The 18,705-nt window shown below is 38.9% G+C and overlaps 1 protein-coding gene across 4 annotated transcripts in view; it reads left to right on the forward strand.

The window, feature by feature from the left end:
• Nucleotides 1-18,705, forward strand: part of NEMP2 (nuclear envelope integral membrane protein 2) — a 400,823-nt gene that overhangs the window by 308,044 nt on the left and 74,074 nt on the right. The gene's annotated exons all lie outside the window — the stretch shown is intronic.

Consider the following 18,705-nt stretch of genomic DNA (forward strand, 5'->3'; position numbering starts at 1 on the left):
GCTTCTGTATCATAAGGATTTTCTTTACATTAACAAATTGTGTACAAATTTTTTCTCAGTGGTGGTATGAAGTTTTATGTGATCTTAAACTGAGTTTGCCAAACTTAACCTTTTCTTGAGAACTTGGAAATGTCATGACAAATGTGCATTTTTGTACTGGGCTGTAGGAGTGATATTTTTGTACTGGGCTGTAAGTGTACCCAGGGCATCAACTCAGATGTGTGGCACTATTTGACTCTCACCTATTCCCACAGAGTTACTGTGGTTGGTTCTTTTCATTTCTTTCCGTATTTGTGCTTACTTTACATACAAATTTTCATCTTCTCTCCTGTTCTTCAAGCTTCTGTTTTCACTCTTGTCAGTGGGCTTGCAGGGAAAACCCTTTCACTCCTAATATGCTGCTCCCACCTCTTTGACTTTGGAGGAAAAGCATCCTACTCTCCTCTGTGTCATATCACCTCAGCTGTGAAACAGACCTTACCTTAATTCACTACAGCCCTCAGAGACAAGGCTGCACTTTTAACAACCTTAACTGAAGGTTGGGGAGCAACAGAGAAGTACATTTTGGTACTGCTGCTGGATTTGGTTACCAGATGAGCTTACTCTGAACCCAGCAAGGTTCAAACCCATTCTGAGTCTTCCACAAAGATATGCCTGTTTAGTTCCCATCCCTGTCCAGCTCCATCCAACACCAGAAGCAGGTCAAAGGTATCCACAACTCCAAGCACAAGCCCACTGCCAAGCTCCAGACATGGGAAGGAGATGTTTCCTCCCTCCAGTTCAAGGCCTGTTTCTCCAATCATCATTCATTGGGGCCAGCATCTTATTACTTTCCTAAGATGACAGACCAACAGAATCATGAACTTGTCCCATGGTTCCCAGTAGGATAATGCATCAAAACACAACAGTGCAACATCAGTACTTTCTAGATTATTTGACCTTATGTAGCCCACAGACATGAGCCCTACCAAGTGCAATTCTGTCCTTGGTGTAGTCTGCCCACTAGTGTGAGATGCATGTCTTGTCTACTCATCCTTCATGCAATCTCCAGATTTTGCTTCTGAGCAAGGGTGCACACAAATCTCCAAATGAATAAGGGGTACTTTCCAGGCACGATTTAGTCTAAATTCACTCTTTGAAGATAATAAATATTTATCAAAGGGCAAATACAATGTGCAGAGATGCAATTCTGCATATTACAAAACAGGCATTTGTTGTTAGGTTATAAAACAAAGATGTTTAACAACTCAGAGTCACCCTGATTGAAAGTCAACAGCTCAGAACAAGGCCTTTGCTTAGGTTTGACACCTAAATGACTCATTCTGATGATTTTCTCAAAATAAGAGAACAGTCTACCCTGAAGGTGAATTCTAGCTGCCATCTCTAGGGAGGCAAAAACTGTCTATAGCGTTTAAATCACAGAGCTTTCTCCCTCCTTCTGTCCATCAAGTTTTCAAAGATCTTTAAGCCTGAGTTTCAGTGCAGTTTCCTCCATAGGTAAGCATGCTATTTAAGAGATTCTAAAACACCCTTATTTTATTTTATTCATTTAAATTTTTACATTTCAGCATCTCTGAAATCAGGACACATAATCTGTGACAATCACATTTTGCCAAGCAGCACTCATGACATAGTTGCCTACATCGTGAGAAATTAGTCCATTAAAAAATGAACTTGCTGAAAATATAGTGACTTGGTTGTTCCCATCAGGGCCTGACTGGACAACTGCACAGCTTCAGACAGCAAATCGTTCGAGGTTATCTGAGTTAGGAGTATAAACCTGTTGTCTGAACACCTTCCAGCAACTTCCAGGAGGATTCATAAAGCTCCAGGTTTAAAACTTGCATAATGGGTGTTACTGGCTTGGGGAAAAGTCGTTGAGATAATAATGAACACTCTCTTAAGAAATGCTGCCTCAGCCACGCTCTTGGTGACACAGTGTCTATAGAAAACCACAGATACCAGTGACTCTGAATTCAAAAGTGATTCAGAAGCACAAGCCTCTAAATGTGCAGAAGTTTTAGAGAGTACTTTTTTTTTACTGAAATATAGTTTATTTACAATGTTGTGTTAATTTCTGCTATACAGCAAAGTGATTTAGTTGTGGCTGTATATACATTCTTTTTCATATTCACTTCCATTATGGTTTATCACAGGATATTAAATATAGTTCCTCATGCTATATGGTAGGACCTTACTGTTTATCCATTCCGCATATAAGAGTTTGCATCTGCTAATCCCAAACTCCCAGTCCACCCCTCCCTTGCCCTCCCCCTTGGCAACCACAAGTCTGTTCTCTATGTCTGTGAGTCTGTTTCTGTTTCGTAGATATATTCGTTTGTGTCATATTTTAGATTCCACATATAAGTGATATCATATGGTAATTGTCTTTCTCTTTCTGACTTACTTCACTTAGCATGATAATCTTTAGGTCCACCCATGTTGCTGCCTTATTGCAGTATGGTATTATTGCATTCTTTTTTACGGCTGAGTAGTATTCCATTGTATATATGTACCACACCTTCTTTACCATTCATCTGTCAATGGACATTTAGGTTGTTTCCATGGCTTGGCTATTGTTAATAGTGCTGCTATGAACATTGGGGTGCATGTGTCTTTTTGAATTAGAGTTTTGTCTGGAGATATGCCCAGGAGTGGGATTGCTGGATCATATGGCAACTCTATTTTTAGTTTCTTGAGGAAACTCCATACTGTTTTCCACAGTGGCTGCACCAGCTTACATTGCTACCAACAGTGTACGAGGGTTCCCTTTTCTCCACACCCTCTCCAGGATTTGTTATTTGTAGACTTTTTAACGAGGGTCATTCTGACTGGTGTGAAGTGGTACCTCACTGTAATTTTGATTTGCATTTCTTTTAGAGATTACCTTAACCAATTTATTCTGATTAATTTACCTCTTCATTATGCAAAAGAGTGATAAATGATTTTTTTAATCAGTTGTCCAAATAACTCATTCTGTGTTATAAGAAAGCCTCAAGTCATAGTTGGACAGTGTTTTTTTTTTCCTTAGAGACATGTAAACGAATGGTTTATGTGACTGAACAGTGTACTCACCCAATCTGTCCCCCAGACTTCCTTGTGCTCTTTTAAGTAGGCTGTGCATGTGACGAATCCTGGCCAGAGGATATGGATGGAAAGTGACTTGTGTTATTTCTCAATCTAAGCATGGAAAAACTAGGTCTTGACTTCCAGTCACTTTTCTCTCACCATAGTAAACCCTGAAACTTCTTATAGAGATGATGGAGCCTTCATCAGCATGTGTCTCCTGAGTGACTAAGTAGAACAGAAGCCTCAAGTGACCTTCACTGTAGCATGAAACGAACTTTTGTTGCATAAGGCCCTGATGTGTGGGGTTTGTTTTCACTACACCCTGAGTCTAGCATATCCTTACTGTAATATTATAACGCACAACAACAACCAATGATATCTTACATTTGGTGAAATACAGTACAGGCCTACTCAGTGATATGCTAGTAAGTGCCCAACCACCAGCTCTCATGGGCGTGGGAGGAGTCCCTGACTTGTAATATTTGCTTATTTTTGCGGTGTAAATACTCCATCATAGCCGATTTTGAGTTATCAATGTGACATCCGCCAGCTTGCTAAATTCCAGAAAATTTAACAATTGTCTCTTGTGAACCAGTGTAAGTGAGCTCCAGCATACCACCAGACATATGCTATAAACCTCCCCAGTTTACTTCTCATACAGCATCTCGTGGTTTTTGACACCCAAATTCACAGAACATATATCGCTCTCAGTATACCATTTTGGGGCTGACATTTTTATGGGGAAAATATACATTTACATACTCAAAACTCAGTAGAACATTTTTAAAAAGCAATACGTGGGGAAAATAACTGATAGAAAGTTAGAATCATGCACGGACTTTAAAAAGTGCACGTTGTCAATGAAGGTGAGTCTCTGCGTCACTGGTACCAAGACATCGAAGCATTCAGAGCAGCTGTTAACTTCTGTGTCCATTCTTTCATAATCAGTAAGCTTGCTTAGTCATTTTACATCATCATAAGTCATTTGTTACTTACATATACACATCTTAACTATGGTTTCATTACCTTTTTAGAAATTTGTCGGTGGTTTGGGGCTGATGTGTGACGCATTATAATTTTTCCCATTTGAAATAATGGGAAACAGGCATCCAGACAGTTTGTTTCAAGTAGAACAGCTGATTTTCAGTAATGGATTACTGACATGAGGTAGGAGATGTGGATTCTATAAATTCTAAGACCTTTAGTTCTTACGAGCGTGAGCATATGAATTTAATGACATCTCTTTTGCCTGCTCAGGGAACTTTTTGCATAATTCTTGGTTTGTAGTTGTGTTCCAGACAGACAATACTTCTGGGGAGCTAAGCTGTGGATGGCTGAAGCAAAGAATTCCTACATTTCTAATATAGTTAAAAATATATGGAACATCATTCGTTATTATCTATTCTGAGGTGAGAAACAAAGTGGAATCGAATTATTTCTGATTCATTGATGCAAAATAAATCAGTAACCATTCAGAGAATGGTTAACAACCTCAGCTAATTCATGCGCTCAAATGTCTTTCCTCTGGACCAGAACTTTCATCCTTTGACCTTCTCAATCCTAATGAGTCAGAATGAGACTGAGACCCTTCTTAAGACTTTTCCCAGCACTATCACTTTTCCCCACTCCTTTTATCCTGGGCAAGGTCAGTCTGTGGAGGAATGAAAAGGCCATTTAAGCAAGTCCACCTATTAAAATATACTTTTCTGCTTGTCACAGGGTCTGACATTTTCCTGATAGAGCTTTATCCTTTTGTGTCTTGAAAATCTGGAGTCTTAAAATAAAGAGTCCCCTGGGAAAGGTCACACCTTAAATTCTTTACTGTCTGTTTCCTTGGAGGAGATTAAGACAATTAGTTGAGGTCAAAGTCCTGAGAAAAAGAGATCAAAGTAGCCTCTTAGGGAAAAGCATGTTCTAAGAAGGGAAAAGACAAGCAGGTAAGAAAGGACTAAAACAAACTTCATTTCCTTGACAGTGTAGTTTGGAATTCCCAAGAAGTCCCAGACATTTACCCTAATAGACTGTATTATCACCACCCTAAGGAGACACCAATCCAGCTCCACACAGATTTCACACTCCCTCACATAATAAATTCTGGCCAGTGAAAAGAGCCAAATTATGGTTTTCAGATGGCATCATAAGGCTCCTTTCCTTTTATACTATTAATTTTGTGATTCCATGGATGGGATAGTATTGAATCTTATCCTCCTGATGTAGTATGTGTCCTTGCCTAGGAAAATAGGTGAGTACCTGAAACTCCCTCAATGCTTTCATCTACAGCCTTGCTTCTATTTTTTTTTTTTTAGCATCTTTATTGGAGTATAATTACTTTACAAAAGTGTGTTAGTTTCTGCTTTATAACAAAGTGAATCAGCTATACATAGACATATATCCCCATATCTCCTCCCTCTTGTGTCTCCCTCCCACCCTCCCTATCCCTCCCCTCTAGGTGGTAACAGAGCACCGAGCTGACCTCCCTGTGCTATGCAGCTGCTTCCCACTAGCTATCGGTTTTACATTTGGTAGTGTGTATATGTCCATGCCATTCTCTCACTTCGTCCCAGCTTACCCTTCCCCCTCCCTGTGTCCTCAAGTCCATTCTCTATGTCTGCGTCTTTATTCCTGTCCTGCCCCTAGGTTCTTCAGAACCTTTTTTTTTTTTTTTTTAGATTCCATATATATGTGTTAGCATACAGCATTTGTTTTTCTCTTTCTGACTTACTTCACTCTGTATGACAGACTCTAGGTCCATCCACCTCACTACAAATAACTCAATTTCGTTTCTTTTTTATGGCTGAGTAATATTCCATTGTATATTTGTGCCACATCTTCTATATCCATTCATCTGTCGATGGACACTTAGGTTGCTTCCATGTCCTGGCTATTATAAAGAGAGCTGCAGTGAACACTGTGGTACATGACTCTTTTTGAATTATGGTTTTCTCAGGGTATATGCCCAGTAGTGGGATTGCTGGGTCGTATGGTAGTTCTATTTTTAGTTTTTTAAGGAACCTCCGTACTGTTCTCCATAGTGGCTGTATCAATTTACATTCCCACCAACAGTGCAAGAGGGTTCCCTTTTCTCCACACCCTCTCCAGCGTGTATTGTTTGTAGATTTTTTGATGATCAGCCTTGCTTCTTTGAGTGGCCTGTGGACAAGCATGATTAGCATCTCTTAGAAATATAGAATCTTAGGCCCACCCCGTACCTACTAAATCAGAATCTGTGTTTTGATAGATCCCCAAGTGATTAAAATGCACGATAACATTTGAGAAGACTGATCAACAGTACTTGGAAAGCTAAGGAAGCTCTAAGGACTTCTGAACCATCTCTCAAACGAGTACCGCATATGTATCCGAACTTGGTGCTTAGCAAACATCTGAAAGTTTTTATCACTGAGGAGAACACTTCTGGTCTTCTTTCAGTACTACACAAAGTTGGACTGGCTGGCTTATAGGAATAGAGGCTATTCAGAAATGACTGATAAGCGTTCCAGCCTGTTTTTATTAAATAATTCTCCCTAGTACATAGCAGGGCCTTCTTCTCTATATTCAGTTTGCTTTAGCGTTACTGTGGAGGACTTGGGCCTCAAGTTCTCTCTGCATTTATATGTTTTACATACAGCCTGTCCAATAATAGTGCTAATCATACTGAGACATTCTTTTGTTAGCTGATCATTTAATACCTTGATCATTTCATATCTAAGGCACTTTAATATTTGAAATAATTCTGTATTGCTTAAAGCACTGGATGGTCCTAGAATCATAACGTCTTAGGGTTTTTGCCTAACTCTTCAGGGTATCTTTAGTACACCTCTCATTTGTTGCTGGACAGCCAACAACTGGTCGTATTCCCTCTGTTTGGACATTTCTAATGACACGACACATACCACTGAAACCACACAACTCAGATTGGGACCTGAACCCACCGTCCTTTAATTTAAATCACACACCTGGTCTCAGGACTTAATGAAGCAGGTTCTTTATGTCTCAATGCAGAAAGAATTCAGTGAGAGACGAAGTGATAGGTAAGAAGTGGATTTATTTAGAGAGATACACATTCCTTAGACACAATGCAGTCTGTGGCAGAAGGTGAGAGCCACCCGAAATACAGGGTGGTTAGTTTTTATGAGCTAGTTAATTTCATAGGCTAATGAGTGGAAGGATTATTCCAACTATTTTGGAGAAGGGGCAGGGATTTCCAGGAATTGGACCACCGCCCACCTTTTGGCCTTTTATGGTCAGCCTCAGAACTGTCACGGAGCCTATGGGTGGGTTATTTAGCATATGTTAGTGTATTACAACGAGCATATAATGAGGCTCAAGATCTACGAGAAACCGAATCTTCCGCCATCTTGGGCCTAGTAGGTTCTAACCAATTTATGTCATATCCTCAACAACTATGTCATTCTTCTAAAGGTTGTGCCCTGCCCCCTTCCCTCCTGTTTCGCTCCCTCCTAGTGTTGAACAATTCTAATTAGTAGAAGTTCTTTCTCATACTGGATGAAAACTTATTGTCCATTTGTCTTGATAATCATTTATTCATTGCAGTTATTAATTCTACATCATATTTTCCTTAGCTGGTTGATATATTCTTTCTTGTTACTAGGAAAATTGGGAACCAAGACACAGAAATATTATAGCACGGTTCCATCAAAAAGCACATGAAGAAACCAAGACACTAAGCTTTCTTTCTAATTTATAGCTCTGTTCACTAGACTGTGCCAGGAAATGCTGCGCTGTGACCAACACTGTGATAATACGCAAGCAAAAACATCAGTCCCTGGGAAAGATCATGGATCAGGGTGTGGTAAAAATCCAGAAACTCTGTCCCTCCCTTTTGGGATCAAAAAATCTGGCAGACATCCTGGGGTAGGATCTGTGGCCAGAATCCACCATGGGGAGCTGATTTGTTCCCACAGGGAGATCTGAGTCTCTGGCAACTGGCAGTCTCCCTTTGTGAAATGGGTGTTCCTGGCACTCCATAAAAGTCCTCCCTCCCTCCACACTCTTTCTTCTCTCCACCCCTGCACTCCACACCCTACTGCACACACCCTCCCACTCCTACATCAATGAAACCCCTCCCTAACATACATTCTGCACACACACACATGCCCCCAGAGGTTCCTCTGCAAACACACCCACACCTCTCTCAGACACACAGCAGGCAGCACAAGGCTTTCTGTCGCACACCCTCATCCTTGCCTCCACTCAGCCTCCTCAGAGCACCTGATACCATATCTACCAGCCCTACTTCCTGTTCTCATCATCTCTTCTATTTGACTTTATTTTGTGATTTTCCTTCACCTCATCCCAGCTCACCCCGCTTTGCTCCCGGGGCCTGGGAACGCTGGCACTGTAATTTTGTTCTGCACGTGTGTAATCTGGAGCTGTGACAGGCAGGAAAGTAGTCAGCCTGCCTGTGCCTGCCTGTCCTTCTCCCACAGCTAGTCTAAGACGGAGGATGGGAAGGAGCTGGCAGTCACTCCTATTTCTGGAAACTACAAAAACTCTTGTTTTCCCTCTTCAAATTCCTGGAAGAACCAATACTGTCTCTACTATAGTCATTCCTCCTTCCCTCTAACTCTGTTGCAGGCTTTCCCATCCTTTCTTCAGATGCCCTTCCAATATAAAGCTGGGGGTGGCATCCCTCACATCCTCCATTACAACCAGTCACTCAGGGCTAGGAGACCCCACAGAGGATATAAAGGACAATGAAAGAGGGCAATTAGTTTGATCATGTTTAACCAGAACCTTAGATAATTTAAATATATGCTAGTCTTCTGGAATCTACCTACAGATATAGCATTGAAAAACATGCTGAATCAGTCAAATACAGAACGTATCAGTTTATAGAACTTCTGTACTCATAGTACCTGATAACTTTGCTAGGATTTAAAAGTGGTCTTCGGGCTTCCCTGGTGGCGCAGTGGTTGAGAGTCCGCCTGCCGATGCAGGGGACACGGGTTCGTGCCCCGGTCTGGGAGGATCCCACATGCCACGGAGTGGCTGGGCCCGTGAGCCATGGCCTCTGAGCCTGCGCGTCCGGAGCCTGTGCTCCGCAACAGGAGAGGCCACAACAGTGAGAGGCCTGCGTACCGCAAAAAAAAAAAAGTGGTCTTCTTGGGCAAATGATTTGCCACAGTTGCCTAGGTTTCTTATTTTTCCTTGGTGAGGTAGATGGTAGTTTAGCTAAATAAATGTTCAGATCAAAGGGGGTCCTTTATTCCTTTCATACTAATAATTCTTGAATTTTTAATAACAGCTGTTTACATCAACTAAATATTAAGCATAGCTAACACATTGCATTGGACATTAAAAGCAAGTAAAATAGATATTGTTTTTGTTCACTGAAAATTTACCATCTAAAAAAAGATCATATCAATAGGACAAAAAATATGTGAATAAATAGCCACAAACAGCTTTGGTCACTTTCTTTTCACATTAAAAGGAAAATAAATTAATGAGTCCCTGCTTTCCAAAGAATAAAGTCCTAACATAAATTTGGTATTCAGGAACCTACTGATTGGAGTCCTACACTCCTCTTCAACTCTGTCTTTCTTCCATTTTCCCCACCAATGTAGTAGTCTACGCACGCGACTCATTGATTCGCAAATATCTTCTGTGCTTTCCCACATGATCCAGGGGTCCTGTTATTTCTACATTGTATCCCTCATAGTTCCTAGCCATTGAGTTATGCATAATTTTATAGTTGTTGAATAAACATTTGCTGAAAGTAAGCTTCATGACAACAGGGCAGTTGCAAATAGAGCAGAAGTAGAATTTGGAAAGCTCATTGAATAAAAGAAAGGAATGTCATGTCCTCTTAGCCTTCATAGTGCTTGCTGTTCCCTTACATTAAGCCATTGCCCTTTAAGCATTCTTATTCATCAACACTGTTTTTCTGTTGCCATAACTGCCCAACAATGTTAATACATTTCATAGCTTTAGGATGTGCTTATTCAGTCTCACATATCCAGGCTTCGCTTATCTTTGGACTGGGTTTTACCAGAAACTAACAAGTTGCTATCACCACGTGTATCCAAAACACACAGAAAACAAGTCAGCACAGCACAAGTAGAGACTAGAACCAGACCCCCATAAACTAGTTAATTCATCCTCAATTCAGTACATCGTTGAAGTACTGTCTTCAGGGGTATATAAGCATTCACATGTTTCATTAATTTCTTCCCTCCTAGGGAACAGTTAATCTCTTGCATCCTCTTAATGCTTTGGTGCATTTTGTTGCTTCCTATTTTATTTAATATCAATACCTATGATAAAGTTTAATTTATAAACTAGGCACAGTAAGAGATCAACGATAATTTAATAATATAATAGAACAATTACAACAAAATATTGTCGGGACTTCCCTGGTGGCACAGTAAAGAATCTGCTTGCCAATGCAGGGGGCACGGGTTCGAGCCCTGGTCTGGGAAGATCCCACATGCCATGGAGCAACTAAGCCCGTGTGCCACAACTGAGGCTGCGCTCCAGAGCCCGCAAGCCATGACTACTGAGCCCCTGTGCCACAACTACTGAAGCCCACGTGCCTAGAGCCCGTGCTCCCCAACAAGAGAAGCCACCGCAATGAGAAGCCCGCGCACCGCAACGAAGACCCAACGCGGCCAAAAATAAATAAATTTAAAAACCCAACAATATATTGTAGTAAAAGTTGTGTGAATGTGGTCTTTCTCTCTCAAAATACCTTACTGTACAAATTTTTCCATCTTAACTAAGCACTTACCATGTACGGTGACCGTCACTTTTGCAGTTTGAGGTGCAACAGCAAAACTAGCATGAATTTCTTTTTCCTTCTTCACAATTTCGCGGGTAGAAGATTCATTCTTACCATAGATCTTAGCACCCTTGGCATATGATTTTTTTCTTTCCTTTTTATGTAGAGAACTCTCACCTTTTCACTTAAAAGGAGCACTTTACGGCTTCTCTTTGGCATTTTCGAATTGCTGGTATCACTACTTTCGCGCTTTGGGGCCATTAAGTAAATAAAGGCTTACTTGAACACAAGCACTGCAGTACCGCAGCTGTTGACCTGATAACCCAGATGGCTACTAAGTGACTAACGGGAGGGATGCGCTGAACAAAGGGATGATTCACATCCCGGGCAGGATGGAGCTGGACGATGAGAGATTGTGTCACACTACTCAGAATGGCACACAATTGAAAACTTATGAATTGTTTATTTCTGGAATTTGCCATTTAATATTTTTGGACATGGTTGACTGCCGGTAACCACAGAAAGCATAACCGTGGGTAAGGGGGACTACTGTTGCCTTTTGAACCGTTGATTTCAATTTCTGCCTTCTCCTAACTAACACTTTAAAAATAGCAGAGTCATAGGAGAGCAATTTTAATTTAATCTCACCTATTTGACCACTTTATATAATGAGTCAGAGGTACTAACAAGCTGTGAAATGTCTCATAAGAGAACAATGAAAGAGAAGAAAAAGTTTGAAACCTCTACAAACTAGATAATCAGGTCATGAACAGATGAGAGCTTTAAAAAAAAAAATCATATATTTTTTAAACCTCTAGTAATATTGATACATTGCAAGGAAATTCTAAGTTTTTAGTAAAGTAAAAAAGAAATTAGTTTCTTACACCAGATACTTTAGAATTTAAGCTTTGAATTAAAAATAATTGAACAAAGCTTTGCAAAGTTGGGCATGGGGCTAGAGTGGTGGGATGGGGGGAGAACCATTTGTTGGGGATGGAGGGAAACTGAAATTCTGGGAGCCACTGTAAAAAAGAGACAAGAGTCCAGAAATTAAATTAGTAATTGTCTAGGCCTGGGGGGTGAGGTGAGGGGTGGATGGAGAGATTCAAGTGATGGCTAAGGGGTGTGGGATTTCTCTTTGAGGTAATGAAAATACTCTAAAATTGACTCAAATTGATTGGGGTGATGAATACACAACTCTGTGACAATACTAAAAGCCACTGAATTGTAACTTTAAGTGGTTGAATTGAATGGTATGTGAATTATATCCTAATAAAGTTGTTAAAAGACAGAGAGAGAGAGAGAGAATCAGTAAGTGTTTGGTTTGAGAATTTACTTAATCTGACTCATTCTAATCTGACTCATTCCACTCCAATTTTGAAACCATTTTTTACTTTTTATAAGCATATATATCTTAACTGCTCTCAGGTATATTCAAGCCGAGAAAAACGTAAAAGGTACCTGAGTTCATGTGGTTTCTTCTGCGGAACAAGCAGGGGCTTGAATAGCAAGCTGCTGTACCTTTGAGTCAATTTCTGTTTATCTTCCAGCAAGTTTGAGAAAATAGAGGTTTTACTGCAGGAATAAATATGAAGTTTAGAAAACAAATGTTAAAAAATTCACATAATGATGTAAATAATGCCATAAACTTCCAAAAACAAAGAAAAAAGATAAAGATGGAAAGAAACACACCAGGTTTGAATCCCAGCTCTGCTGGATGATGTTAGGCAAAATACTAATCATTCCAAGCTTTGCTTTTCTCCTTTATAAATGGAGGGTTTTATAATATGCAGGGTTGTGCTGAAGATTAGAGACAATATATAAAAATACCTGGCAAGGAGAGGGCATTGAATGAATGGTAGTAATTATTATCATAAAGGATATATATTGAGCCTCTACCATTTGTCCAACATCTCATTCATATTATGTTATTAATCCTGAGAAAACTTTCAGCAATCAGGATAGGCTAGGTTATGCTGCAATAAAAGACAATGTCAAAGTCTCAGTGGCTTAAAAACAAACCTGAAGATTTATTTCTTACTAAATTCACACATCCATCACAGATTGGCTTAATGCTTCGCTCTGTGCCGTCCTTACTCTAAGACATTTAAAGAGCTGGTATGATCTGAAGTATTTCCGATCACACGGCATAGGGAAAAAAGAATGTGGCACATAACACACAGATCCTTAAAATGTATGCCTGGAGATGACACATGTTACTTTTGCTTCCATTTCACTGGCTAAAGCAAGTCACTTGGCCATATCTCTCGTCAGTGGAGCATGAAATTGCATTTTCACCTGTGCATGATGATAAAACAGATAAAGCAGATGATAAAACAATGTTTGTCAACAACCTTAAAGATCACCACACAACCTTACGAGGGGATTTTTATCCTCAATTTTAAAATAAGGAATCTGAGGCACAGGGAGAGTAAGAACTTGCCTACAGCTATATAACTAGGAAGTGGCAGCATAAGACTCAAACCCAAGTCTTGTGTTTCCTGATCATTCCAGCCAGACCCTGAAAATGGAAAATATTCTACCTATGAGGATATGTGAATATGTCTTCCTCCCCACATTCATAGAAAAATATGCAGATTTCCTTTGGGAACAAACTGGTACTGCCTTCTCAGAAACCAATTTGGAACAAAAACATTAAGAATCATAAACTGTTCACACACCCTTTGACCTAGTAATCCTAGTTCTGGGAATTTATCCTAAGGGAATCATCCCAAGATTAAAAAAATAATGCTTATGGAAAGATCTATTGTGACATTGTAAAGAACTGAAAAGAATCTTCATTTTCAATAATAGGAAGGGTCAAAGAATTTATTGATTATACACACAATTATTATAAAGCCATTGGTCTATAATTATGAAGACCATGTAGTAACACGAAGAAAAAAGCTTTTGATATAATGTTAAGTAAAAAGCAAAATAAAATTGCTTTTACTATATTGCAACTATGTGATCAACATTTGTGTGGCAAAGACTGCTAACACTCTGCACATTTGTTCTCTGTTTTCTCCTTTTGATAATAGAAACCCCACCTCCAGTTTTAGTTGGTCCCAGCTACGGAACACACTTCCCAGCCTCCCTTGAAGCTAGGTATTGCCATGTGACTAGGTTCTTATCAATAGAATATGAGCAGAAGAAATGTGTACAACTTCCAAATTTTGCCCAGAAATGTGATGAGACACATGTTCTCCATCCCTTATTTACCCTCTCTCTAGAAAGGAAATGGTGACAACTGAAGCAGTCGCCTTAGGTCCAAAGATGAACGCCACATGTTAATGGAAATGTGAATTTTTTATTTTTTCTAAAACTTCCTTAATGTAAATTTTGTTATTTTTAAAAGGTGTGAAAGTCTTTTAGCTATAGTTGTAATGCCATTAATAATCGAAATTTCACTTAAATATTGCTTTTCTAAAAGGAAAATAGATTCTCTCATACTTGCAGAGATGTTTGAGGAAAACCTGGAAAAGAAACAACAGAAAATAATAGAGAAACACATGAAAAGGACATTTCCCCCCCAATCTGGGCAGTTTATAATTTTGAACCACCAGAAATGATTAGGGAACATGACTGGTAATGACTGTGGATGGACAAGGCATGCTGCAGTGCTGGGGGTAAAGATACCAAGAATCTGTATAGCCTGGGGCAACAGGAGACTGTCAGGCTGTGGCAGGGAGAGGAGAGGCGGTGATATCATCAGTACAGTCTATTAAAGGAGGAAGTGGGAGAAAGAGAGAGACAAACTAGTTATTGTTCAGTTTCACCAGTGTCTAACTCCTTTCCTTTCATAATGCTACTGTGGAACAGAACATTTATTAGCTCAAGTAAAGCCCTGTGGTTTGACTCCACGGATCAGCATTTTAAAGTTATCTACCAATACAAAACCAGGAAAATATTGCATACCTGGAAATTCTTAATAGAGAATCAGATTGTCACAGGTACCTATGATTTTAAAGGAAAAGATTTTAATTTAAGTAAAAGATATATTAATAGCTAATATTTATTGAGAACTTATTATATATGCCAGACACTATTTTAAGTACATTACATGTATTAGCTCATTTAATCTTCCAAAACCCTATTAAATAGGTACTATTATTTTTATCTCCACTTTACGAAAAAGCAAACTAAGGCACAGAGCACTGAAGCAGTTTTCTTAAGGTCACACAATAATAAATAATAATAAATGGAAGCCAGCAGTCTGCTTCAGAATCTGAATTTTACCTCCTAGCTACACTCCCTTAATCATGAATTATTAAATCCAACACAAATATGTAATCAAAACTTCAGATAATGAATTTGCTAATTAGTCTTACTTAATGCTTATGTCAGCTTTTCCGGCAGTGTATATAAAATAACAAATCGATAGATTATTTTTGTTTGAAATGAATTACACGGCAGTTACTAAAACATGTAAAGATTGCTTTTTGCCTATCAAATATTCATTCTCCTCTGTCAAAGTAATGAAACTCCTGTCTCAAGCTGGACATATTGTTACCTACCTAAAAGACCACAACTTGCTACCAAGCTTGCAGCTATTGGTCATGTGACTAAATTCCTCACAAAGAGACCTAAATGGGAGTAGGATAGTGACTTCTGGAAAGTCTTCCCCTCTCCTCCTCCATCCTGCTCTTCGGGGTGTGGATATACTGGCTTACATTCCCTGAGCCTTAGCAATAAAGCAGCAGGGTTTTTGATGATTATGAAGCCGCCATGCCAGGCCTGGGCTACTTTCTCCAGATTTCTTTTTACAGGAGGGAGTAATCTAATTGTTAAACAACCATCTTGGGTCTCTGTTAAGTTACTTGAAGCTGAATTTAGTAATCCAAAGTAATACATAAACCTAATGTTACATAATTTCCATTCAGATTTGGGAGACATCAAAAAATCATCTAAAGGCATGCAAATTTAACTATTCTTATAAATTTAATAAGGAAGCAACTTTTTTCAGACTTTATCTAAATAGCTGTCATTCCTTATAATGGATTTTTATGGCACCTGGGTAAGGCATTGCTTCCCAACCTTTTTCATGACCGGGCACTCAAAGAAAACTCATAATAATCATACCGTACGGTATAAAACAGTTAGGCGGTTCTTGGCCAGAGGCTGCTGATTCAGGGGGTCCGCCTACCCTAAGAAATGAGGGGATCAATTTCTCCACCCCCCATTCCTGACCCATTCCCCACAGCCCAGCTTTAATGGGATTCCACAATGGATAGATTGGCTCTAATTACTATTAGATAAAATTTGAATCTGGAACTTATTCAAAAATCAGTAAGGCTTGAGAAAAGTCAAGTGAGTAAACTATGTATTGCACTTTATTGTTGAAAAAAATAGATTCATTGCAAAGCTAGCCAGACTACACAAAGGGCATTTCTTATTTCACATAGGATACTTTTTTTAATGCCTTCATTATATATGTGCACACTAAGTATTCCTTTTATATCCAAAGTGTAACGGGAGGGTCCTTGTGAGTCCAAGCAAAGAGGGGTTTCAAAGAATGAGTTTATACTACTGAAAACTAGTGTCTTGGTTTTTTATCTGTAAGAGGAAAGAAGGGAACCTATATTGATCATTTTCTTTTAATCTTTTCTTTCTTTTAATTTTATTTATTTATTTTTGCCTGCATTGGGTCTTCGTTGCTGCGCTCGGGCTTTCTCTGGTTGCGGCAAGCGGGGGCTACTCTTCATTGCAGTGCGTGGGCTTCTCATTGCGGTGGCTTCTCTTGTGGAGCACAGGCTCTAGAGCGCAGGCTTCAGTAGTTGTGGCTCACGGGCTTAGTTTCTCTGCAGCATGTGGGATCTTTCTGGACCAGGGCTCGAACCCATGTCCCCTGCAATGGCAGTTGGATTCTTAACCACTGCGCCACCAGGAGGCCCTATATTGATCATTTTCAACCCACCAGGAGCTTCCAGATGTTTTTTCTCACCAACTGCTTACACTTTGTAAGGAATATGTTAAAGATTTTAAAGATTAGGAACCTGCAAGCAGCAGAGCTAAAATTCAAAGCCCTTCCTAAGTGTCTATGTGACTGAATTAATTCCTGCAAATTCATGGTTTTTATCTTTCATTTTAAAAATTTATTCAATGTTAGATCATCACAAGTCTACAAAATCAAATGGTTTAATAGTGCTTACAGTGAAGCTCAACTCCAGTCCCGTTCCACCCCCCACCCCCAGAAAAAACTTTCAAAATTTTCCCTTTAACTTTTATTAAGTTATACTTAACATTCAATATTATTTGATATTTTATACATTTTGAAATAATCACCACAATAAGTCCAGTTACCATCCATCACCAAAGTTGTTAAAATATTATTACTATATTCCCTACATGTTCATTACATCCCTGTGACTTCCTGTAGCTTTAAAGATGTTTGCCTCCATATCTGAAAAATGATATGCCTATATTATCATTTTTCTTTCTGAAATTGTTTATATTTTCATCTAAGTTATAAATGTACAGAGTTTAAAAAGCCAAATCTCTCTTGAAAATCCAAAAGAAAAAGAGCAGCCCCTTTCCCTGCACAATCTGCAAGTTCTAGTTCTAATTCCATCCCCAAAGCAACCACACTCAACTTTCAGCCGTTTCTTATGGTATTTATCTCCACATTTCTAATGCTATTTCTTGGTTTTTCAAAGTTCCAGATATTATCTAGGACTCTCTTCTATGGAAGATATGGATTTAGCTTCTTATACCCTCCTCTCATTCTCCCAATATAGTTATATCACAATGCTTTTTTCAGGTCACTATTCGGTTTTATATAATTAAGATAATGTAAATATTATTTAAGGCTGAGGCATGTAATATATTATGATTATATTACCTCTCTCAGGACAAATTTGTTTTCCCTGGAATTGATCATCTCATTTTATTTGTATGCTTGCTTTTCTATGTACCTGTCAAAAAATTCCCTATTCTCTTCCAGAAATGCAGATCGCTCAATACATTCAAATTCATGACGCATTCTGTAAATTTCTCAATTTTCTTGGAGACCTGCTTCCTGAAGCCCTGCATCCTCTTGCATCAGTCTGAACTTGCTGCTCTCTAGGCTTCTTGCAGAGCTGCTGTGCTGAAATCACCTTCACAATGACACAATCAATGATCATGTGGATTCCCAATGTGATGGCTCTCCTTTTTTTTTTTTTTTTGCATCCGATGTCTTTCTCTTTCTTGTCTTCCCCCCTTATTTTTCTAGATCATATCCTGCAGTAGCTTCCTACAAAAGACACATGAGAGGTAAATTTTCTGAATTATTCTATGTTTGAAATATCTTTATTCTGCCCTCACACTTCATTGATAATTTGGCTGGGTGTTGCATTCTAGGTTAAAAAATTATCCTTCATAATTCGTAAGGCATTGCTCCTTTGCTTTTTTGAGTCCATTGCTATTGTAGTTGTGAAACCTGATGCATTCTGATTCCTACTTTTTAGTATAAGACTCATTTGTTTTCTTTTTCTGGACGTTTTTCAGAATCTTTCATTATTCCCAGTGGTCTGACACTTATTTCTCAATGATGTGCCCTTTTTTACTTGTGCTGAGTAGTTGGTAGGCACTTTCAATTTTCAGACTTATGCCTTCCTGTTCTGGAAACTTTTCTTGGATAATTTTCCCTTCATTTCTTCTCTTTCTAGAGCTCCTTCTAGTCAGATATTGTACCTACTGGATTGAGTCTCTAAATCTCATATCTTTTCTTTCTTATTGTTCATCTATTGATCTTTTGGTTCTATTTTCAGATTTCCTTGATTTTATCTTCCAATTCTTCTACTGAAGTTTTATTATTATATTTTTAATTTCCAAGAGCCCTCTCTTGTTTCTTTCTTAACGTTCATTTTATCATAGCATTCTGCCTTTATCTTACATATACAAATCTTCTCATAATT

The sequence above is a fragment of the Tursiops truncatus genome, chromosome 7 (assembly GCF_011762595.2).
Source record: "Tursiops truncatus isolate mTurTru1 chromosome 7, mTurTru1.mat.Y, whole genome shotgun sequence".
Taxonomy (NCBI): Eukaryota; Metazoa; Chordata; class Mammalia; order Artiodactyla; family Delphinidae; genus Tursiops; species Tursiops truncatus.